Source organism: Callithrix jacchus, chromosome 1 (assembly GCF_049354715.1).
Source record: "Callithrix jacchus isolate 240 chromosome 1, calJac240_pri, whole genome shotgun sequence".
NCBI lineage: Eukaryota > Metazoa > Chordata > Mammalia > Primates > Cebidae > Callithrix > Callithrix jacchus.
In genome coordinates, this window is record NC_133502.1 from 133,357,695 (window position 1) to 133,383,706 (window position 26,012).

The window sequence follows — 26,012 nt, forward strand, 5'->3', positions numbered from 1 at the left end:
ACTACTCAAGAGGACACAGAAATCCCACTTTATTGTGGTGGTGTTTTTAAAGGACATACAATAATCACAGTAATAATGAGAGTCTACATTAACAGTCATATTTAGCTTCATAATAAACTGACTTTATAAAATAGGCACTACTGTGCCTATTTTAGAGTGAAATTGAAACTCATTTTGGCAAAAGGTCCTCCACTTCCTAAACCAATTTTATCCAACTAGAAAGTTGATGCTCTTCACTTTGGCCTCCCCAGTAGTGAGATAATGCAGCAGGAGACTGGCAGGACTTGTTTTCCAGGCACAGTGCTACTGACCAAAACCAGATGTGGTCCAGAAGGGATGAAGCGAAGAAATGAGAAGGAACCAGCACATGGCAAAGAAAGCTATCCCTAGCTGCCCCCATTGCTCATTAGCATAAGATGCTCTCGTCAATGCCATTACAGTTTACAACTGCCTTGGCAATGACACAGAAGTTACCATCTCTCTCCATGACAATGATCTAAAAGTTACTGCCTCTTTTCTAGAAATTTCTAAATACTCTGCCCCCTTCAATTTGCATTGACTTATCCCTTAATTTGCATATAATTGAAAGTGAGTTTGCCTGAGTATAAATAGAGTTGCCAAAAGCTCCTATCTTACTGACTCTGGGTTCACTGCCTATGAGTTAGCCCTGCTTTGGACAAAGCATTATAGCTTAATAAAAGATTGCTTACAACATTGGATTATCCTCGAGTTCCTTCCGGATGAAGCCCCAGTCTGGGGACTCAGCTGTCCTATAATATCAGTAAGAGATCTTTCTTGAAATTTTTTCTACACAACTTGAAATTCACATTCGGGAGTCTCCATAGTCCACTTCTTTGGACTTAGTACTTTGGAAAAGCATGAAATTTTGACCAGTGGAGAACATAATCCATTGAAGGGTAAGGGCATAAGAAACTAGTCTGGCAATTCAAAGAGAGTATTTACTAATGGTTAAGGAAGTGAAATAAAGAACTTGTTGATTTTATGCCCCATTTACAAATACATGGGAAGTAGATGCTACTGAAAACTGGATAATAAAAATTACGTTATGATATACTGAGAAGTGGAAGGGAATTACTAAGAAATCGTCAATAAGAATTCTAAAGCTACTTTTCAGTTTCTGAGAATTTTCTTGTTCAGAAACAGGTATGCATACAACATCTTTGGGTTTTTGCTACATAATATTTTTGACTAACCTGTAAAGGACACTAAAATTGTGCCATTAAACTCTGGGAGGAAAAAACAACTCTTGAAAATAGCTAAGGCTGTCATTTTTCAAGGAAGAACTTCAAGTTAAAATTCTTAGGATTAGTATGATTATATAAATATTAATACCAGAAAGAATGAATTTGAGAAGGGTTCAAAGAACCAAACCAAGTTTGACTAAAAGATTAGAGATACAACAGGCAAGGACACATGCATATTTGGAAAGAATGTTTAACTGGAAGAAATAAACCTTCAGCACTCGGACATAATTTTTTTAAGTCTAAATGCACTTGTTGGCACTTCTGAAGATGCAGTCATGTAGCAAACCTGTTTAAACTGATAAATCAAAACCTAATGTCTTTTACACAATCAGAAAGAGAGACAAGTGCTTCTTCCAATTAATTGGTGGAGCCTGCTTCAATACTGATTAGGTCTCCCACACACTGAGCAATGAAGGAAACCAAAGGAGTTCTGGTTACCAAATACTAGAAAATGAAAATGAAGTGAGGCAGGAAATTTAGAGTGGTTGTTTTGTAACTGATAGAACTATAATTCAGTAGCATTTTTAAACATTAGTTTGTCTCTAGCCAGCATTCTACCTCTTTAAAATTAAAGTGTTACTTTATTTTGCCTGGTAACACTTTACAGCATGTTTTCAGGGACACTACCCTACTTTACCTTCCTAACCACCACTGAGGCAGAGTTATTAGTACTATCTGACTGATGAAGAAACTAAAGCCAGTGAAGAAAATAAAATTATAAAATTGCTTGCTCTTCTGCTTATGACAATGTTAAAAAAAAAAGAACCTTAGACACATTAAATTTAACGGAGTTAATTGGAGCAAAGAACAATTCCTGAATTGAACAGCCTCCTGAACCAGAGTAGACGAGAAAGATTCCAACATAGCCAACAGGTGGAAGATTTATGGACACAGAAAGATGTGATGTACAGAAAAGGGAAGTGAGGTACAGAAATAGCCAGACTGATCACAGCTGGGTATTTGCCTTATTTAAACATGGCTTGAAATCGGCACAAGAGTAGGTTAGTCTATTTAGATATCCAGTTAGGTTACAGTTCATTATGTACAGATACTCATTTAGGCTGAACTTCAAATATGTAAGGAGGCAGCTTTAGGTTAAACTTGATAACAAAAATAACTACAAAAACAAGACCACCAATTATTGACCATCTGCTATTAATAGATGGCAGGAATTATTTTAAGCAGTTTAAATACAATACCTCATCAATCCTAACAAAATTATGCAAGCTCCATATTATTGTCTCCATACTACATGTGAGGGATATTGAGGATAAAACAAGTTAGGTAACTTGTCCAAAATCACACAGATGATTTTTTTAATTTAAGCCCCTATCTGTTTAGCTGTAAGCCCTATGTATTAAAAAGGAAAAAAAAATGGCTATACTATATTACTCTTTGCTAAATTCATGACTGCCTTGACCCACTATATTAAAATTGCATATATATGCATTTATAAATACTTATTTACATACATTACACACATATACTCACATAATTCAAGTAGCGTAGGCATAATTTATATATGTCTTTACTTTTAAAAGATTCTATTAAATGCCTAGATTGGGTAAAAAGCAAATGGATAATTTTTTTTATCACTTTTATCAGCCAAGACCATTTGTCATTCATTACATAAACTTATGCAAATAAGTTAAAGACATACTTAAATTTTACAAGCTCTGAATTTCACACCAGGGAATGAGGATAAACAAGTTCTATTATGTTCTAAAAAGTCAGCTAAGTAATAAATAACTTGTAGTAAAAGCAGTCAAAAAAGGATTACAACTTGATTTTGACCATTGCTACATCCCAATCAGTACCAATGTAACTTTTCTACCAATTTCAACATTTAAGGAATGTCTACTTCACACTAAACATTGTGCTACAAAGATGAGTAAGACATAACCTTTGTTCTTGAAGACCTAAGGATCTAGTATATGAGATATGCATAAATGAATAAATTCAAGTCAATAAGGTAAGTACAACAGTAGAGATGTCAAGGTATGCTATAGACTGCATGTGTCTCCCCCACATTTTCACACATTGAAAGCCTAATCCCCAGTGAGATGATATTTGGAAATGCAGCCTTTAGGAGATAATTAGGGCATGAGGATGGAGGCCTCATGATGGGACTTGCAGCCTTATAAGAAGACATTAATATGCTTCCTTCTGCTCTCTCTCTCTCTTCAGTAAGTGAAGACATAAGGAGAAGATGGCTGACTGCAAAGAAGGAGGAAGGCTCTCATTAGAATGCAACCATGGACTCTGATCTCCGACTTTCCAAACTCCAGAAGGGTAAAAAATACATCTCTGTTGTTTAAACCATCTTTCAATAGCAAAGACTTGGAACCAACCCAAACACCCATCAATGATAGACTGGATAAAGAAAATGTGCCACATATACACCATGGAATATTATGCAGCCATAAAGACAGATGAGTTCATGTCCTTTGCAAGGACATGGATGAAACTGGAAACCATCATTCTCAGCAAACTGACACAAAAACAGAAAACCAAACACTGCAGGTTCTCACTTATAAGTGGGTGTTGAACAGTGAGAACACACGGACACAGGGAGGGGAACATCACTCACCAGGGCCTGGGGGTGGAGGACTAGAGGAGGGATAGCAGCAGGTGGGGAGAATGGGGAGGGATAGCATTAGGAGAAATACCTAATGTAGATGACGGGGAGACAGATGCAGCAAACCACCACCATGGCACATGCATACCTATATAACAAACCTGTATGATCTGTACATGTACCCCATAGCTTACAATAAAAGAATTTACAAAAAAAAAAAAAAGCTTTCTGGAAAGACTAGGAATCAGCACCGAGAGAGCTTTACTCTACAGCAATCTCTGAATCTGTGGTTACAAGACCAAACCCATAGACATGAATTTACATACCGCAGTGAATGAAAACAGGCCATATTTTCATTCACAGCATTACTAGAGACTCATGGGGAAGAAGAGAAAGCAGGTGCAGAAAAGGGGAAGAAGGAAGGAAGGAAGGAAGGAAGGAAGGAAGGAAGGAAGGAAGGAAGGAAGGAAGGAAGGAAGGGAGTGAGTGAGTGAGTGAGGAAGAGAGGGGGTGAGGGAGGAAGAGAGGGGGTGAGGGAGGAGGGAGAGGGTGAGGGAGGAGGGAGGGAGAAAGGGAGGAGGGAGGGACAAAGGGAGGAGGGAGGGACAAAGGGAGGGAGGGAGGGAGGAGAAAAAGGACAATGTAATTGAAAAGATACTAACTTTCAAGCCGGTAGGGGCTGTTACAAATATTTATAGACAAACAGACAACAAGATCACACACACACACACACACACACACACACACAAATAAACAAACATAAATATAAATAAATAAATCAATAAACCATCTGTCATATGGTACTTTTGTTGGAGGAATCAGCATTGACTAAGACAGAGTTCCTCAGGAGCTTAGAGAAAAGTCATAAACAAGCAAGTAAAATCAAGAAAGTCTTTTGGAATGATGCCTGAAGCAACCATTTAAAGGACAAGTAGAGATGAGCCAGCAAGGAAGGGAGCACACAACACTGTGGAGAGAGGCACAAACCAGGAAATTTCACACCCTTCATCTCATAACACTAAGGTCGTACAAGCTGAAGAGAGAGAACAAACTACCACCTTTAGAAGGCCAATTTAGTTTAGAGACGAAATTCTACTTCCATTGGGCTTAGTCCTTAATTTACATTAAACTTAAATGGAGACTACATTGTTTCTCTGCTATTTATCTCTCAAATGTTCATGCCCTCAATCAACAGATTCTTATTGAAGGCTCTAATATTCAGTTTTTTTGTTAATGATATTTAGGACAGAAAGGTATATTTGCATTTAAGAAAAAAGTGCCATACTGAATACCAAAAAAACATAAATATTAGACGTTCTTTTCAAGCCCCTAAGGCTTTCTGGCATTTTGATAATCAAAGTTTTACTTCAGGGTGCCATCTTGAATGAGCCAAATTTAGAACCTTAATTCTAATTGAAATTTTAACCCCCAAAACCATATGCATATGAAAGTGTTGCTTATATCTCCTTAGTAAATTGGCAGTTCATGCATCATTCTCATACAGCCATAGTATCTGTGCTCTTGGCTGTCTTTTTGAAATCTCATGATAATCTCTTTTATTTGCAATAAACATGTATTTTTCAAAAATCACCCATAATAACATAATAAGAAGGTCAAAGTATCCGGACTAAAACTATGAAGTGATTCTCTTCTTTTATCTTTTATAATTTCTATGTTCTGAGTTATTACAGAAAATTTATAGCATGGCCACCCTTAGAATTAAGACTCTTCTTTGACAGAGGAAGATACCTCCTGGTTAACAGGGACCCTATATTCTTAATTTGGGTCACAGTCTTGATTGCAAATATGCTTCCTTTTTGTACCTATAGGTTAATTAATACATGCCATGCCAGTTCATAAGGCATGCCTTGGACAGGCATTTAGAAAACAAAATTGAAAAAGGTTTCTCCTCTCAAGAGTTTTATGTTGAAATGGGAGACAAACATTTGTAAACAGATAATATCGGCATTAGCTCATCTCTTTTGGATCACTAACACTAATTTTATTACAACTCTATTAAACTTTCGTGTATTTTGACAGTCATTCTTGTTGTATTTATTCTGAACAGTTTTATCCATTTGAGAAGGCTGTGGATGCCAAGGTCATAAATCAGTAACAGTAAACAGCATAGATCGGCATAGTGCCTTCTAATGTACAATGTGCTATCACATACATTAATTCTTTGACTCTACCTTGAGGTAGGTGCTTTCACTAACTTTTCTATTTTACTTTTGATTTAAGTGAAGTTCAGAGGTTAAGTGACTTGCTCAAGGGCAGATACCTGTAACAACTAAACCAAGTTATTTGATTCAAGCAGATGATATATTAATCATGATATAAAAGCTTAGATACTGGCATATTCTAGATATAAGATGTAAGGCTCTGCATGCATTAACAACTTTAATCTTTGTTAAAAAAAAAAACTATGAGGTTTGTCCATTATGCTCGTTTTTTATATGAACAGAAAAGTAAATTGGCTAAGGTTACATAGCCACTAATTGTTAGAAACAGCAGAGAGGCAGACATGTCCCTTCAGAGTTGGGGTTCTTTACTGCCTGTTACATTTCTTCTTTGTGAAATGCTCCTTATATTAAACTGCTTCTGTCTGTCTTTCACTGGCATATATCATCAAAAAGCATAAATATTAAAAGGTTAGAAAAACAAAGACAAATCAACCGAAGACTAATTTTTCATGTTTTGCTGTCAAACCCACCGTGGCTCCCCGATCTCACCAAATGCTCCAAGTGTCCTCTATGGGAAATTCAGACACTTCTTAAGCAGACAAAAATGACTTTAGTAAGTATGTTCATGTCAGTGCATATCATCTTTCTTAATTCTTTGGTTCCTCCTTAATTCTTCCTCTTCCTTAATTCTTCCCTTTCACCATACCATTTTCTTGGCTTAGTGTCTTACTCATTCCCTTCCAAGCCATATATATCCTTAACCATCCAGATAAATTGTAACCCTCTTCAGTAATACTACCCCTTCTTTCTCTAATTTTTGTTTAAACCATGTGTTGCTCAACATAATTTGACACCTACTTTTATGCTTTACCATTGTTCTCATGTTGTGTTAAGTGAGAAAATCCTTGGGTTTATATGCCACCTATGAGTGGGCATGCAGTAGGTGCTCAAAACCTACTTCAGTAGTAAAACAGCAGCATAGTCACAGATGTTTCCATTTCAGTGAGCTTCAGTTTCAAAAGAATACTTAAAGGAAATAAGCTTCTCTTAAAAATAAAGAAGGTTTTCTTCAAAATAAAAAAGTTGAAATATCTTTGCATTTAAAAGGTCTTATGAAGTCAGAGTCAAGAACAAAAGCAACCTGAGTCAATTCACTGGATATACTTTGACCTAAAACTAAGGGTAAGTGGGGAAAATGTAATAACACAATTTGATTACCTGGCATCATTTTGAATAAAAAGACTGAAATCAAATATTGAGACTGATTCTGTTGATTAAGTTACCCAAAGGCAAATTAATTTGATCACTTAAATTTCAACTTTATGGTATGCCCTATATATGAGTCAAATGCCATTTCCAATTGAATTATTTTTTATTTTATGCTAACTCATCTTTGAATGTCAGTAAACAAGAAGGAAATAATGTGAAATTTGCAGGGTTGCGGGCAGTAGAGAGAACGCTCTGATCTGTATTTTCTATTTATGGATCATCCTCTGTAAAGGTTTGGCATTCATTCTGAAAATTACTAACTTTTAGCAATAAAATACACCCAGAAATGTACCGATTACGTGGCATTATGCCATATAAACATTTTCAAGGTAAATATATTATGAATAATTTTATAATTTCAAAATTAAGCTTCTGATTCCTGTTTGTTTTCCTGAAGTGTTTTCCCCCTTAATTACCTGATTCCGAGATTTTTCTTTTTGTGTCTCTCTTTTCTCATATTCCCTTGAGGCCCCATAATTAGAGCTTGCAGTACCTCTGCACCAAACAGAAAACCAAGAAAATCTTCCCTGGTTTCAGGTTTTTACAAAAATTTGAAACTTGGAACTGGGTTCATGAAAAGTTTTCTTGAGGTAGACAAACCTTTCAGCAAGTTTTGTGCAAATCTTGGATGAATTCAAAGTTAGCCAGAGCCAATTAATTTTTTGGCAGGGAACATTGTAACATATGATGGTTGTGTCTGTGCTAGATGGCTTTATATAAAAATGGGTGACTTTGGATGGATTTGGCTTTGAATGTGTTGGCGCTTTCTACCTAAAGGCACAAAATACGATTCAGGGCTTATAAAATTCTATCCTCTCAGATTTCTTGCAGGCAAATTTGTCTCCTGCCATTGTATTTCCCTAGCAGGGTATTTCTTTATTCAGTACAAAATATTTTCCCTGGTTTGTGTTCATATTGGAATTCATTTTTTAAAGGATTGAGGATCAATTAATGACACTAAACAAGGATGGATCACAAACATGAGTAGTCCCAGACTACAAGTGCCATCAGGGCAGCCATTTGCACTCCGTTTCCAGCATCTAAAACAGTTCCTGGTACACAGCAAGTGCTCAATGAATATTTGTTGAATTAATAAATAAAAACGCATGTCTGCAAAGAATACCACAGCAACAGATCAGTGGAAAAATGACATTACCCAATATCTCTTCAAACTCTTTAGGCTTCCTGCTTCTAAATGTATTTGTACTTCTTCCCTCAAATATTCAATATACCCAGATAGTCACAAGATTAATCAATGAAATCAATAACTTAAGTTACATATGCTTTTCCTTAAACATAATGATGGTGGTGTTGGTAGGCACACGATAGCAGAAGCAGTCCTTGGAGTAATTTCTCAGTATGGAAAATAATTGCAAACCCTTATGGTATCTATTTTCTGTTGTCTCACGAAACTGAAAGGGACTTAAGAAACCCATATATTATGCATAAGGAACTTAATTTCAGTGAGAGGACCTGCTTACGCAGTCACACACTGGTTAGGGGAAAAACATGTGGTTGAGGTCACCTAGCTCTAGGCCAAGCGTTATTTTCATTCTACCATGGGTGAAATTTCTCTTTCTCTTGACACCCTTTCCTGCATACCAAATGTAACACAAAACATTTTGGTTTGTTTTAACCCATCATTAGAGTGGATCTTTGCAATCCTGAGTAGAACTAGACCATAGATATAACCTCACCCCCAATCTCAAGAAGTCACTTTCCTTTACAAATTTTGTATTACTAATTTATTTTTAAGAATGTGTATGTGGCTGGGCATGGTGGTTCACATCTGTAATCCCAGCATTTTGGGTGGTCAAGGCAGGCAGATCACAAGGTCAGGAGTTTGAGACCAGACTGACCTGCATGGTGAAACCCATCTCTACTAAAAATACAAAAATTAGCTGAGTATGGTGGCAGGCACCTGTAGTCCCAGCTACCGGGAGACTGAGGCAGGAGAATCACTTGAATCCGGGAGGTTGCAGTGAGCTCAGATCACATCACTGCACTCTAGCCTGGATGACAGAGCAAAACTCCGTCTGAAAAAAAAAAAAGAAAAAGAAAAGTATACACTCCCCTCAGAACTTTCAGTTATCCTATATTGACCTAATCACCATTGGAAATACCATGTATTCTTTTGGTCTATGACTACACTAGCATGGATTTGCTCAGAGCTGAAGGCACCAAAATGCTAAGATTTGCCATATCTTTCCAGCCCTCACACGCATGCACTTAGAAACATCCAGAGTTCAAAAATAACTCCTGAAATCAATTCAAGTAAGAATCACAAATCTTCAATGTGAGGACAATAAGACATCATACTGAGTCCTGTCAGTCTCTTCCCTTATACAGTATCCATACTCCACATTTAACTCACTTTGCCTTGTAAGCCCTTGACCCAAGGTTGTTCAGACAATGCAATTTGAATGCCAATCTATTTACCAGACAGCTAATGCCTGTCAATAATTAATGGTACACTTGTATTTAGGCACCCAGCTTAGACCTAAGAAATAGAACATGAGATGAAAATAAAGCCGTCACTGGAAAGCCAAGGAAAAAATAGAGAGCCAATGACTTGGAACTATGAATTACCAAAATAATTCTCCATAGCAGCCAGTATTCCAGTTTTTACATTCTAAAGAGTGAGACACGAGTGGACCCCACTCACTACCACAATTTACCAGCATCCCTACATATAGTATTCACTCCATTATTCACCATGACTTTATAAAGCAAGTACTTAAACAATGTGTTTGCTCAGGTCCTGAGGCTTACTGATACATCCATCAAAATGTTAATCGTGTTGAATATATGCTTGTACAATACACACTGCCCTAGGTGCTGCGGATATGAGTAAGACATACTCAGGTCCTATGCAGTAGAACTTAAATTCTGTTTATTCTGCCTAACCTCTTTCTCCTCTACTTCCAAGACTCCAGCTTCATGTATGTTAAACAACTTATTACTGCTCACACGTCTCTAAGGCACTTTTTTTCCTCTTTTTTCTCTGTTCTTCAGGTGGATACTTTCTGTGAATATATCTTCAAGTATACTCTTTCTTGCTATCTTCAATATGACAATTTGTTTTTCATTGTAGCTATTGACTATTTAAGCTCTAGACTTTTCATTTTGTTTCTATATCTCTACTGAGATTTTTCATCATTTTATTCATTATACAGTTATCTTCCTTAATGTCCTTAAAACATTTATAAATAACTGCTTTATAGTCCTTTTCTGCTAAATGCAACATCTGGGTTTTTGCAAGATCAGTTTATATTAGCTGCTTTTGCTTGAAAATAAGTAACATTTTTTGCTTTTTCACATTTTTTCATATACTGCAAATTATGAATAAATGAGCTGTAAATATAGATACCACTATATTACTGTGATGAGTGATTTCTTTTAATGGAAAACCAGGTAACTTGTCTAGATTCTAACTCTAAACTCTGTTTTTGCTAAGATCATAATCTGCTACCTCTCCATGGCTCTTTCAGCTTCCAGATGATGCTTTTTGTTGTTGTTTGTTTGTTTTTGGCTGAGTCCTACAGAATTCCTTCCATGTATGCCTGCTAGTTTAGCCAGGTTGCACATAGCTAAGGATTTTCATGGATTTTATATGCAGATTTAGAGGCTGAACCACTCTGAGTCCCTTTCTTTCAGGATTTCTTGCTAATTTTCTGGCTATTTTCCCAAATTCTGTTCTCTGACAGCTCAAGCCAGTAAGACAGTGACTTTCTTCCTTTAGAGCCTCAGGTAGGTTTGAGCAAGACCTCAAGCAAAGAGTTTAAAAATAGCAAATTTCACCTGTTATGCTCATCTTTCAAGAGTAGCATCATCTATAATTCTCACTTGCTTTTCTTTTTTCTTCAAAATTGTTGGTGAATATAGAAGATATGAATATACATAGAGATACACTGTCTCCAAATTTTATAATTCTTACATGCAAAAGGTTATTCCAATGAAACCACTCCACCATTTCCAATACACTATCATCTTTTTGAAATCAAGAAATAAATCTTATTCAACTGATCTTGCCAGGGCAAAAGGTGGGTTTTTTTACCATACAGCAGCTGATCAATAAATGCTTTCTGGATTGAATACTTCATTTTGACATCAAGGTTAGTTATAAGCCATTTATAAATAATTACATGTGCATTGTTGGACATGAATAAAATTTCCAAGAAGAACTGACAAGAGAAATAGCACTGTCCTGGATCTCAGAAAAGTTCAAGAATGTAGGCAGAATGTGGATCTCAGAATATAGCTTAGAATCTACTAGGATCCATATATTTAATATGGAATTGCAGAAATTTACATAAAGTATGTCATCCTAAGCAAGAAGAAAAAAGAGTTGTCTATTAAGACTCTGTTATCTGTCAGAGGGAGGGCTGTACTAAAATCGGATGACCGTGACCTTCAAAAGAGACCCCTAAGTCTCCACATTTTTCCCCGTAACATTACACAATAGGGCTGGGGCTGACAAAAACTTTGAAGAACATTCCAGCCATACTGTAAGAATACTAATCAATAGATTGTCCACTAAGGCCAGATCTACCTACGCTAAGAATTTGTCAATGTTAATCCAATTCAATCACTTAGAGTTGGAAAAATACACACAAATTCAGATTAAATAGCCATTTCCTCTCAGTGGTGTGAGGGTATTTGTTATCTATGAATTATTCGTTGGCATAATACAAAAGAAGAATCCACTAATCTTACTAAAATGAAGTTATTTATGAATAACTTCTTCAATATGATACATAGAAGAATAAAACATTAGATATTAGGACCTTATAGGTAAGGATTCTATTTTGGATAGGCTGTTAAGAAAACAATCAGTTTATCATTAGGAAAGATTTTCACTTTATTTCTATGGAGAAAAATAACCTCCCCCCTGCTGCCAAACATACTTAATTGAAGAGGTCCGGATTGCACTGCTTATACTTGTGGCTTGTCACTTGAACTTTTGACTAAGTATCATTCTTCTAACATTATCACAGAGTCTTAGCTTATCATGAGAACAGAGGTGCTAATCAAGAGGAATTACATAGTAATTATATTTTTATTTAGAATTTTAAAAGGATACATTTCTATTTTTGGAAGCACCCCAATCATATTTCTCCATATGTATTTATCTAAAGAAGTTCAATTTACTACCTAGGCACACCTAGATTTGCCCGTCTTATAGCACTGTTTGATGAGTAGAAATGTTTTAGAATATGGTATCCAAAACTGTAATCATTAAATGCATTAATCAGGATTCTCCAGGAAAACAGAAAGAGGAGAGGGAAGGAGGGAGGGACAAAGAGAGAGAGAGAAAAAAGAGAGAGAGAGAGAGAGAGTGTGTGTGTGTGTGTGTGTGTGTGTGTGTGTGTGTGTGTGTGTGTGTTTGTATGAAGAAATAAAAGAAATTTCTTATAAGGAATTGTTTCATTAGATCGTGGAAGTTGAAAAGTCCCAAGACCTGCAATCACCAAGCTGGAGACCCAGGAGAGCCAATGGTGTAGCTAGTCCAAGTCCAAAGGCTTAGGAACCAGAGGAACTGATAATTCAGTTGGAGTCCAAAGGCAGAAAAAAAAAAAAACAAATAATGTCCCACCCAGTTCAAGGCAGTCAGGCAGGAGAAACTCCTTTTTGTTTGCCAGAACATCAGCTTTTTTTCTAAATTCAGGCCTCAGTTTGAATGAAGGACTGCAATCTGCTCCACTCGGTCTACCATCCAGATGTTTATTTCACCCAGAAATACCCTTGCAGTCACACCTGAATAACGTTTGACCAAATACCTGGGCACTCTGTGGTGCAGTGAAGTTGACACATAAAATTAACCATTATACTGAGTGAACATGAAATAGCTAAATTATTTCAACAATTTGCCTCCATTATACATTGTCCTGAAAAGAACATGAGATTCAGTTTTGACTCCAATAACCAGATAAGAAAATAATTTTAATAACTCATGGTGATATGTTTTGCTCAAGTATAAAAATCAGGGATCAGTTTGTGCCTGGTGCACACAATTTATGTTTCCTTGCTTCCAAGATGACATCATCCTGTCCCTTTTTGGCATTTATCTTTTCTACTTGCCAGTATGCCAAAATGAAGATGATTTTCAAAAAGCTATAGAGAATCACACTTTGGGAACACACAATGGTATTCATAAGCGTTATCCTGAAAATGCTGCAATAGCTCCTAAAAAAGTGTTCCCAACACAAATTTTCCAGTGTTTAAACGTCATTTGCACTGTTTTCCCTCAACTAAAAAGCAATAATCATGGTCAAATTGTTAGTAAAAAACAACTCTCCATAAGAATCCCTGTGTTCTGATTCTAGTTCAAACATTTAATTAGCTGTATAAGCATCAGTATAGCATATAATTTCTTTGGTCCTCAGTTTCTAGAACCATAAAATGATTAAATGGGGAGATCAAATGACACAAATGTAGAGTCTGAAAATGTCTTGACAAGTCTTTGTATTACAGCCCTCTCTCAATTCAGATTCCAAACACAAATTTATCGACTGTAAACCAAATGTTACCAAATAAAGCTGCACTAAGCATCTATAGGAATACAAAGATCAATAATACATAAAACTTTCTTACTTCTAGGGGCTTACCATCTAGAGAGAAAGATGACAGTGTGATATTGATATAAGAATATACAACAAAAATGGATCATAAAATACTAATATTAAAATTTTTAAATGATAAGCTGCATTTTAAATAACACTATTTATAAAATGACAAAGCAAACCGAAGACTAAAAGGCAGTATTTGCAATATGTAATTCAAGCATGGCTGTTAAAATTTAACAGGCAGAAATAAATAAGATATAACTACATAAATAAGTCCAATGTATATCTTCCCAAACAAAAAGAAAATAAAGAAAAAGTCATTTAATAAACAGAGTTTATACAAAAGGCAAGAATGAAGAAATAAAATAAACAATATAAAAGTGAAGTCAATAGAACATAAAAAATATTAGAATTAAATGCAAATATATAAGTAGCTATAGCAAAAGTAAATAAATTAAATTCACTGATTAAAGGAAACAACTCTCATATTGGATAATAACAACAAAAATCCAGCAATATATTTTAAAAGAATCATCCTCAAAGTTTATCAACACTGCAAGATTGAAAGTAAGCATATGGATGGAAAAACTACTCTGGACAAATACAATATGGAAATGTAGTCTCTAAAGCAAAATGCACTTTTGGTAATTTTAAAAATGATAATTTATTTATACATTCAAAAAACATATATGTGGGGCTCCTAGACATACCAGGCACTGTTCTAATAACATAGTACTATATGAAACAAACTCTGCACGCATAAAGGCTCAAGCCTGTAATCCCAGGAACTCAGGAGTTTGAGGCAGGAGGATCACTTGAACTCAGGAGTTCAAGACCAGCCTGGGCAACATAGCAAAACTCCATCTCTACCAAAAAAATATTTAAAAACTAGCTGGGCATGGTGAAGCATGCCTGTAGTCCCAGCTACTTGGAAAGATGAGGCAGGAAGAATGTTTGAGCCCAAGATTTCAAGGGTGAAGTGAGCTATTATGGCATCACTGCATTCCAGCCTGAGTGGCAGAATGAGACCCCTTTTCTAAAAATCAATCAATAAATAATAAAACAGAAACAAAACAAACTCCTTGCCTTCATGATGACTGTACTCTACTGAGGAGAAAAAGTCAACAGCCAAAATACTATGTTATACAGGCTATAAAAATACTTTGGAGAAAGATAAAAAGGAAAAGAGGACATGAAGACTCAGAAATGGGGTTTCATTTTAAATAGAGTGGTCAAGAAACATCACTGAAAAGATGTCATTTGAACAAAGACAGGAAGGGGTTGAGTCATGTGGATATCTGGTGAAAAAAATCTTCCAGCAAGAAGCAAAACCCAGGGCATAAACCTAGAGGACACAGTATATCTGCCACTGGAGGATTGGGGAGAGGCTTAACTTACCTGACTCAGCTGAAACATCTGGCTGATATGTGACGTATATTCTTTAGTGGGGCAAAGTTGGAAGCAGGTAGTTTAGAGCCTACTAAAATAATCTCAGAGGGAGATAATGACCTAGATGAAAATGGTAATAGAGAATGCTATGTTAAGTGGTTAAATTCTCAAGGTATTAAAAGTAGAGCCAGCCAGGCACATAGGCTCACGCCTGTAATCCCAGCACTTTGGGAAGCCAAGGTGGGTGGATCAGGAGGTCAGGAGTTCAAGACAAGCCTGGTTAAAATAGCTAAACCCTGTCTCCACTAAAAATAAAGAAATTAGCTGGGCATGGTGGTGGGTATCTGTAATCCCAGCTACTCAGGAGGCTGAGACAGGAGAATTGCTTGAACCTGGGAGGTGGAGGTTGCAGTGAGCCAAGATCACACCATTGAACTCTAGCCTGGGCAACCAAGAGTAAAACTCCATCTCAAATAATAATAATAATAATGATGATGATGGAGCCAATAGGTGGTCACAAAAGGTTGGGCAGGAATGGATGCAAAGTTTCAATTAGACTGAATGAGTTGTGGAGATCTACTGTACAGCATGGTGACTATAGTTAACAATAATAAATTGCATATTTGAAAATTGCTAAGAGATTAGATCTTAAATGTTCTCATCCAAAAGTTAAGTATGTGAGGCGATGGATACGTTAGCTAGCTTGATGTAATCATTTCACAATGTGCATATATATAAATATATATATATATATATACAGACACACACACACACCAAAACACCACACTGTACACTGTAAATATATACAAAAAAATAAAATTGTGTGAGGAAATCAGACATTTGAAATAATTAAGAAAAATGTTTGAATGTATATTTACAAAAACAGTCACTGATGAACTTTTTTAAGGTTATACTTTGAAATATTAACTACTAAAAAAGTTATATGTTAAAAATTTATAAATAAAAATGCAAAAGAAATGATCACCAAGAACAACCTTCATGTGTCTGGACATTAAAATAGATTCTTGTAAAATATACATTTTATACCTTTTCCAGGAAAAATTCATAATAAAAAATTACATCATTCAGAACTGTGCAAAAATGAAAACAAAAATATCTATCTTGTGGAACGTAGCAATAGTCATAATAATAGGGAATACATAGCATTAAATGCATATATTAGGAAAGAAGGAAAGTTGAAAATCAGTAAGTTAAGCATTCTACTCAAGCTAGAAAAAGCTCAGCAGGATCACTATGTGAAAGATCTGTTCTTTTGCAAAGATACTGGAAGTCTTAGATACCAGGAGTAACCAATTAGAAATTACAATATTTAACAATAATACTATTCAAAAGAGCAACAAATAAGGTGTACAACATTTTAGAAATGTGTAAATTTATTGGAGGACAAAAGAAAAAAGGAATTGCCATACCATATTTTAGGTAAAACAAATATTTTAAAACACATATGCTAAAATGTAAGTGCCCAGTGGGCTGTTTTCTAGACAGCTGTCTAGTGAACTGAGCAATGAAAATTTAGGCTTAAATATTTTTCCCCAAAAAAGTCATCCCTAAACCCCAAATTGAATTAAGTAGTTCTCTCTGTGCTCAAATAGCATCTTTGCCTACTTTGATTGCTGCAATTTTTCCACTCTTTTGAACATTTGCATTTATGTGTTTATCCTTTCCATTTGACCGTGAGTTTTGTAAAGGCAGAGACTACGGTCATATTCATCTTTATAAGCTCAGTATCTACTTCCATGCCTCCACTATGAAAATTACTCAACAAATCCTCATTTGTTGAGGATGCTACAAATTGTAGGTGCTATAAGTTCTGATGAAAAGATCTAGCCATTAGAGAAGCTGTGTTTTAGTCCCAAACTTGCCGTTAAATAACTGGAAGACTTTAAGACATCTATACTTCTCTAAGCATCAGCATCTTCATACATAATGTGAAGGTGAGAATTCCCGACTGACCAAACTTTACGTGATACTTAAAATAAGTGTTAAATATAAAAGCAACTGAAATATTACAAATCACCACCTGGATATGCCAGAATGTGACAACTGAACAGTTTCCATTAGTTTGCAAGTTCCATGACCAAACAATTATGAGCATAGACGTTGCTCGCAAAGCACTAGCTAGTCTAAACTTGTCTCAACTGTACTCTAGAAATAGGTTATGTTCTCCAGAGAAGACCGTACCAATATGTGTTCCATTTCACAAGCTCTTCTCACAATGTATTGCTGACGTATCTAAATAGGGCAATTCCCTCAAACTTAGGCAAACCTCTGTAACTACACTAACCAATAAAATGTGCAGAAGTGACCCTGAGTGACTTTTCCAAGTCATACAAATGAATGTCTCTCGGTACACTTGTCCTTGAAATCCAACCAACCTATTTTGAGGAAGCCGCAGCTACAAGTTCAGCTCAGCTAGGCTCCAAGCTGAAAGCCAACATCCACAGTTAGCCATGTGAGAAAGTCAGTCTTCGGATGACACCAGCCCCTAGCTTTTAAACATTCCATCTGAGGCCAGACACCATGGAACAAAGATTATCTCCACTGTGCCCTATCTGACTTCCTGAGCCACAGTAACTGTGAGAGATAATAAATGCTCATTATTTTTTAAACTATTTAGTTTTGGGATAGTTTTCCAACAACAGATCACTAATACAACTTGATTTCCACAAATACTTTCAAGTACATCATAGAATAAAGCAGCTTCTGCTTCCTCTCCTATTAGAGTGTGTGATATCTTTAGCAGACTCATAGGCAGAACCAACAGACTTCAACAGAGAAGACACAACAGATAAAAAGTGTAATGTCTAAAGAATGCTTGCAATTGGAGTTTCTGACTTGGGTGGAAATGAGGCAAAGAAGGACAAGGTAATGAGGAACTTCAACTTGGAATATACCAAGCTGATAATACATCTTCAAGCCAGCCCTCCCATGGCAACTTTTTGTTCGAGCACAGGCATGAAATATTTAGAACCGCTAGAACTCCAGTAGGAAGGCTTTTATCCCTGCAAAAGAGTTTGTAGCCAGAAGCTGCCTGCTGGCACTGCATGTAGGAACACACTGTTTGTTCAATGCCAGAGTTTACTCTTTGACTGACACACTCCAACCCACCTCCAAAGGCTCCTTTGCCTTCATGACTGATACCTCCCAGGAAAGGGGGGTTGTAATTGCCTCTTATTTAGGAGCTGGAGACTGGTGGAGGATATTTGCTTTGGAGTGCCAGAGACCTTCCACTAGGCAAGCATCACAAGCTCCATGGGAGGAGCCTTTCAACACAGCAGGAGAGACAATGGCAACAGAAATAAAGAAACTTGCCGGGTTGATGTGTTTCTCTCTAGTCTCCCTGTACTGTCATTTCACTTTGCCCAGTTACAAGGACTTGTTTAAAATCTGTCACAACAAATTTCATGACACATTTACTTAAAAATAAAATCCCTGGTATGTTTTTGTCCCAAACACATCCCCCTCAGAGAATATAAAAGATGGTATATCAGCAGTGTCACATCCTGCCCAAGCATAAGCTTGGCTGCTGTCAAGAAAGCCACGGACGCCCCCTTCAAGGGAAATGGAGATAGTGGGTACATGCAGTGTGTGACATACTTTGAAATGGTCTGAGTTTTTAAAAGCTGTCAACTTAAATGATTTTCTCAGATGAATCAAAAATGTCCCTATAAGAGACAAAATAATTGGATATTCTGTTTAATGAGAATACAGGTTTTCAGAGAGCAAAACCCTATGTACATAAACTAGTTTTACCTACTCATGACGGGGAGGGACAGCATTATATGTCAATGATTACCAAAACCTTTACAAGAACTTTTAACATTATTATTATTAATTTGTAATTAGCATGAGCTGTCTATTGTTAATCTATTGAGTTGTACAATTCCACTCAAAAACACACCACACTGATATTTTGCTAGACCAGTGTCATATTATCATGGGATAAATACACAGTGTACATTAGGCACTCTGAAATATTTAGGATGGGTTGTAAATACCCATTACTGTTTCAGTGGGATCTTAGGATCCTGGACAAACAAGGTGAAGAACAATAAATTTAGAAGAGTCCAGGGAGTTGTCCTTCCCTCTGCCCCCATAAGTGGAAATATTGCAAATGGCCAACCAGTTAAAATGCTTGTTTGCTGAATCCTCTCTAGTAACCTGAAAATATGAAAATACTCAAGTTTCTTGAGCAAGCTGGTTGAGATAGCAAAAGTCTTCTAGGAAACGAAAGCTGGAAATAATGAGACTGAATACCTACGTTTAAGAAAACTCCAGCAATGTAGTTGCTAACAGACAGACTCTACAGCCAGATGGCCTGCGTCTGAATCTCAGCTGTGCCATTTACTAGCTGCAGGATTTGGGGCAACTTATTTAACCTTAGTTGCTCATATGTAAAATGGGAATCCCAATAAATACTTTCAGCCAGTAGTCTGGGTAACCTTTAAAATGCCATGCAGAATACATGTAAAGCACATGGAATAAAAGCTAACCATCTATGAATATTAGTTTTGTAAAACACCATCCCATATTTCATATGAAAACTGGCTTTTACTGAACTCTTTTCTAGTAAAAATATCAAAACCATTAAAACACTGTTCTAGGTCACACAGCAAGAAGCACAGCAGAGATTCAAACGTAGGCTGTCTGGCTCTAGAATTACATGTGAAAAGTATTACATTTACACATGTGATTTCATTTCACATTAATCTCCATAAAAGAAAGCTCTGAGGTATTCTTTTTACAATGAGGTAATCGAGACCCAAAAGATTATATAACTTGCTTAAAGCCACTGAGTCCCACCAAGGATGAAGCAACTCTTGCAACCCAAGTTTTTTCACCACATACTCTTTTCACACTGTCTCTCTTCCTGCGTCAGATTTATTTTGTGCTAAGAATTGTTGTCATCCTCACCTCTTCACTCATTTTGTTCCTTTTTCTCACCACCATACCTCTCAAGAAATCTCAGCCACTATGAATTTCACCTTTTCTCAGGTCTTTCCCCTAAGAAAAGCTGTGCTACTTGTTAATCTCTCACTTTTCTCATCTTTTACACATGCTCAGCGTCTGTAGCCCTGCTTCTCCTCCCGTGGCCTATAGACCAAGCAGCATCAGCATCACTTGGGAGCTGGTTAGAAAGAATAGACTTTCAGGCTCCTCCCCAGACCTACTGACTGGAATCTATATTTTAATGAGACTCCCAGGTGATTCACAGCCATTTCAAGGTTTGAGGAGAGTTCCTCAGAAGCAGCATAATTGGCATTTTGTGCCACATATTTCACTGTATTACAGGGAGCTTTCCTGTGTACCGTAAGAAGTTTAGCAGCATCTTTGGCCTCTACCCACTAGATACGAGTAGCATTCCTTCCCACTCCACCCCACTGGTGCACTGTGATGGCAAAAAAAAAAAAAAAATGTCTCCAGACATTGCTAAGTATCACCTGCAAAGGGCGAAAAGTCAGGCCTGGTTGAGAAATCCTTGTCTATGTGAAACTATTTTGTCCTCAATCATATATTCTCAGTATTCTTCAGTATAGTTTTCAAGTATTAATTTTACATCTTCAACTAATTTGATCATAAAGTATTCCATTATAAATGCTACATCTTTTTCCTCTCGGTCTGCTGTGTTGGATACCATGGTGGCTGACTGCAGCAAGGGCCATCCTTGTAGGGGCCTCTCCCCAGTCCAAGCTCTCTGGCTCTTTCAGATCACTTTCCAAATGAAATGCAAGCACAAAAGCCTTTGTTTCAGGCTCTGCTTTCAAAGAAACTCAAACTAAATTACTCCTATAAAAAAAAAAGGTACTTTACACAATAAATATTTGTCAATTGAGTGATAAAGCAAAATAGCATTAATTCTAAAGAATCTATAGGTCATTGAGGGGATAGGTAGTATATTTGAGATGTGTCTGTCTCTCCATTAACCATGAAAATAACTAGCATGTGAGTTGCTCAGGAGATAGTTATTAACTAAATTAATATAAAATCTTTTAACTTTTATCTCCTCCTGCTTTAATAATACTTTTACTGCCATTACTACTTCAATATTACAGACTAACAGGTAGGAACAAACAATGTCTGAAACACTTTCTTTGAAATCAAAATAATTAATTACTTCCTTGCAATTAGGTGCGAGACAGTAAGCGAAGGCATGGGAAATTTCTAAGTTGGTCACATGAAGGAAATCTTGTCTGGGATTTTCCAAGTCAAGATTTTCATTACTTTTTCCTTGAAAGGGGAAAGACTGTAGGAAAATTAATTTCTGCATTAATTTTCCTCCGAATAAAATTTCTACAAGCAACAATACAACTGCCCCCAAGTGTTTCTAGAACTCATCCTGAGATTTATCTTGCTGCGTTTGTCTGCCACGATCACAACTGTTCTTCCACGTTAATTATTGGAACTCTTACAATGGAATCCGGCCCCTAATATTCTGGTCGCACAGTATAGATGGTTAATAGCAAAAGAGAAACTGGCATGAAAAGGAATATAGTGCCATGCCATTTGTCAGTTTTAAAAAAGATACATTATTTTAAAAATATATAAATATCATATAATAGTTATATGCCTGTAATCTTAACTTTTTGAGCAATGGAATTCTAACAAAAATTTTATTGCATTTTGCTTATAACTCCCCAACAAAACATTTCAGTTAATACATACAGAGAAAGAATTTCCAAATATTATTTCTGTTGTTGGTTGGTATAGTTTATTGGTATTACTGCTCTTATGTCACCTTTAAGATACTTGTTGGAGGAGAGTGATCCTAGAAGAGGTATTTATCATAAGCTACCCTAGTTCTAGCCACCAATGAAATGCCAAAACAAGATGGTGAGGCAGCTGGCAGGCATTGATTCTGTTTAAAAGGATAGTCTCAACAGTTTTCCCCCACTGCATTTTATCCACAGAAACATCTGTCACAGCTGTCAAGGTTCTCCTACCTTAGCAAGTAACTGATCACAGTGATTTGCAAAAAAATGACTTTAAACCGTAGCTGTATCTCAGGAAAGGTTCCTTTGAAGCTGCAATTTTAACTCTATTCTTAAATTTAAGTTGACCCTGTACATGTATTCAATACCCTCAGCTTTTTCCTAGTTTCTATTTTCCAGACTACTTCTAAACTCTCTCTAGTAACAAAAATAATACATAGATCAGCAGACAGGAAAGACTTTTAAATTGTGACTAAGAGCCAATCCATCGTTTCGGTCATTTTTACCCGAAGCCTGTGTTATTTATGCATGTTAATGAATTTCCTGGATCAGGAAATTAGCATCCTGGTGGAGAATTCAATGAAGATCTGAAGAGCAAATAAAAAAGCCAAGAATAATGAGAACGCAGTAGGAAGAAAGAGAACATATGAGAACGGTACCACTTAAATCAACAGGTTCTCAGCTTAAGTACTTACTTCTTTCAGCTCTAACACACACATCCAAAATGGATGCAGGTTAAATGGAAAAGCTTTTCCATAATGTGCCTAATTTCCCTTCATGGAACTGGCAGCCTAAATTAATGCCTATTGTGGTAAGGAGGCCAGCTTCAAAGCTCTAGCACCAAAGTGCAAAGGTTTGTAAATTAGTAATATTTGTTTCTCTTTCTCTGACAGATTCTATTTTTTAATTAAAAAAAATAAATAGTATTGCTACCCTTTTATTTATTTATTTATTTTTTGTATTGTCACTGGGGGCTAGATTTTTCTGTGTTCATGAAAAGACAAAAAGATTGGAGCAACAAATATAGACCAAGCAGCGCTTGAGGACATTTGAAAGCTATTATGTTCATTTTGAATATAAGGAAATAAAATCTTAGAAATGTTATTTAAACTGAAACTGTGTGTATAACAGAGCAAGGACTTAACTGAGAAAATGTATGGAAGTGAGTGGATCACTTAGATGATTATCTGGATCACTTAGGTAAAGGTGGCCTTGGTACTGCCTCATGCTGAACGCAACACTGAAAGCTGGTATGTTCACAGGAGTAACCAGATCTTTACTACGATTGTAATTTAAACAGTCTCCACCCTCCAACTTCAGAGCACTCTCAATACAAATAATGATCTATAATAATACATACAAGGTCCTATTAACTCTAACATTTATCAAGATATCAAAAACAACAAAAATGAGTGAAATTAGAGAGAGAGAATATACATGGCTATCATTATTAGTTTTAGAACTAAATAATGTTATAAATCACAAATTGCATAAAGTTTTATCATTAACTTCTCTATTAATTAAGAACTAGTTCAGCTGCCAGAGAGACCAAGAATAAAGACTTAAAAAGACAGTTTATTTCTTTCTCACACCAAAAGGAGGTAAGTAGACTTTTATCTGTTGTTCCCCCATCCTCAGTGCTTGGCTCTGCCTTGTAGTCCAACCTGTCTTCTTCAGATCCCAATATTAAATATTCATTCTGATCTGGAGAGGGAAAGCAAATCCCCTTATTTTTCAAGCGTAACAGGAAACTTTTACATTTTTCTTCTGTTAACACTCTATGAGCCAGATCTTAGTCACACAGTCCCATATACCTCCAAAGAAGGATCGAAAATAGAGTAATCAAGTGTCCATGTGCCTACCAAAAATTCCTATTATGGAAGAATGGATGTTTTGCTACAGCTGCCAATTGTGGCACACACACACACACACACACACACACACTCTCACACTCACACACTCTCTCTCTCTCTCTCATGAAAGTCCTCAGCAGTTGTTAAAGAAAGTGTTTATGGTTTGATCTGGTTGATAGTCTGTCGTACTATTATTGTTTTAAGAGTTGAGAATTAAAAGTTACTCCCTAATAGCTCTTAATTTGCTGGTTACATAGAATACTTTTGTCAGCAATTACTCAAAATCTCATCTTCAAATGATAATCCGTGTTCTTATAGAGAATTATATGGGAATGTCCTTTCTTTGTTTACATGTCTATGCTGTGTTTTCTCTATCTTCAGTACTCTGATCATTTCTGTTGCCCTTCCATTAGAGAAAATAATGATAGCTTTTCAAAGAGCAATATATATATTGGATCTGAAGACTGTACTCTTGCATAGAAGTCACAAGAGTTACACCTTTCTGTATTTACTATCAGCCAGTCCCTCTAAATGACATTGTCAAACATTCTAACTATGTTGTGCAAAGGAGCACTATTTATAAATTATACAACATCCTATAGAACTGTAGAAATAAATTAATTTTTTATGTGTTTTGTCATTTCACAATCTTAGCTCAAGATCCCAGGATGGGGATAAGAGAATCAGAGGTCTTATTTGACTCTGCCTCTAACAAGGTGTGTGACCTGAAAAAGTCACTTAACTTCTCTGCAAACCAGTTTTGTCCTCTACCAAACAGAGAAAAGTATCAGATGTTCTACCTGCTAAACACATTTTTACAAAATCACTAAGGAAGTTTGAGAGAGTAATTTTTTCCAAGGAGAAAAGCATTTGGCCATGGCTGTTATCAACAACAAAAATGGTAGGGTATGAATACTGTACCAACACTCATGCCAGTAGGTCAGAAAATAGATGAGATTAGAATACAGGTAGAAGACATGCAGAATATAGGCATTCTGTATTTTCAGACTTTATTTTTTAGAACACCTTTAGAATTACAGCAAACTGAGTGACAAGTATAGTGTTTGTTTATCCCCTGCCTCCATATAATCACAACCTCCCCCATTATCAGGATCCCACACCTGAGTGGTATATTCGTTACAATCAATGAACCTATACTGATATATCATTACTATACAAAGTCCATAGTTAACATTAAGTCTCACTCTTACTGTTCTACATTCTGTGGGTTCTGATTAATGTATAATGGTAGTATCTATCATTATAATATCGCAAGTAATCATTTGACTGCCCAAAAAATTATCTGTGCTCTGCCTGCTTATCCTCTCCTCCCCGGTAACCTCTGGCAACCACTAATATTTCTACCTTCTTCATAGTTTTGCCTCTTACAGAATGTCATCTAGTTGGAATCATACAGTATGGAGGCTTTTCAGACGAGCTTCTTTCACTAAGCAGCATTCCTTGCGAACATGCGGTATCTAGCTTTCTTCTTTTGCAGTAGTTCACTTAGGATAATGGCCTTCAGCTATATCCACATTGTTGCTAAGGACATGATTTTTTTCTTACAGCTGCATAGTATTCCATGATGTATACGTACCATTTTCTTTATTTGATCTACTGTTGATGGGAACTTGGATTGGTTCCATGTTTTTGCTGTTGTGAATGGTGCTGTGATAAACATTTGAGTGCATGGGTCCTTTTGGTAGAACAAATTCTTTTCCTTTGGGTATACAGCCAGTAATGGGATTGCTGGGTCAAATGTTAGTTCAAGTCATTTTTTTTTTTTAAATCTCCAAACTGCTCTCCACAATGCTAATTTAGATTCCCACCAAGAGTGCATAAATGTCCTTTTTCTTAGAAGCCTCATCAACATCTGTTATTGTTTTACTTTTTAACAAAGACATTTTAACTGGTATCTCATGGATCTGATTTGCATTTCTCTGATGATTAGTGATAATAAAAAAAAGGTCACAGTTACAAGTGGGAGCTAAACATTGGGTACAGATGAGCATAGAGATTGCAACAACAGACAAGAGACTACTAGAGGAAAGACAGAGGCAGGGGACAAGGGCTGACAAACTACCTATCAGTTACTGTGTTCACTGCCTGGGTGACAGGTTAAATCCTACCCCAAATCTCAACTCATGCAATACACCTTTGTAACAGACCTGCACATGG

General features: G+C 36.3%; 1 protein-coding gene across 20 annotated transcripts in view; it reads right to left on the reverse strand.

Annotated features, from left to right (window-relative positions):
* The window catches only part of LOC118155298 (uncharacterized), a 409,919-nt gene that overhangs the window by 248,509 nt on the left and 135,398 nt on the right, over positions 1–26,012 (reverse strand). Inside the window, exon 8 of one of the 20 annotated variants that reach the window (XR_013526822.1) lies at positions 20,069–23,685. The exons of the other annotated variants lie outside the window; for them this stretch is intronic. The gene's annotated coding sequence lies outside the window, so the exon portion shown is untranslated. Of the gene's footprint in view, positions 1–20,068; positions 23,686–26,012 lie in introns of those variants that run through there. 20 annotated transcript variants of the gene reach the window in all.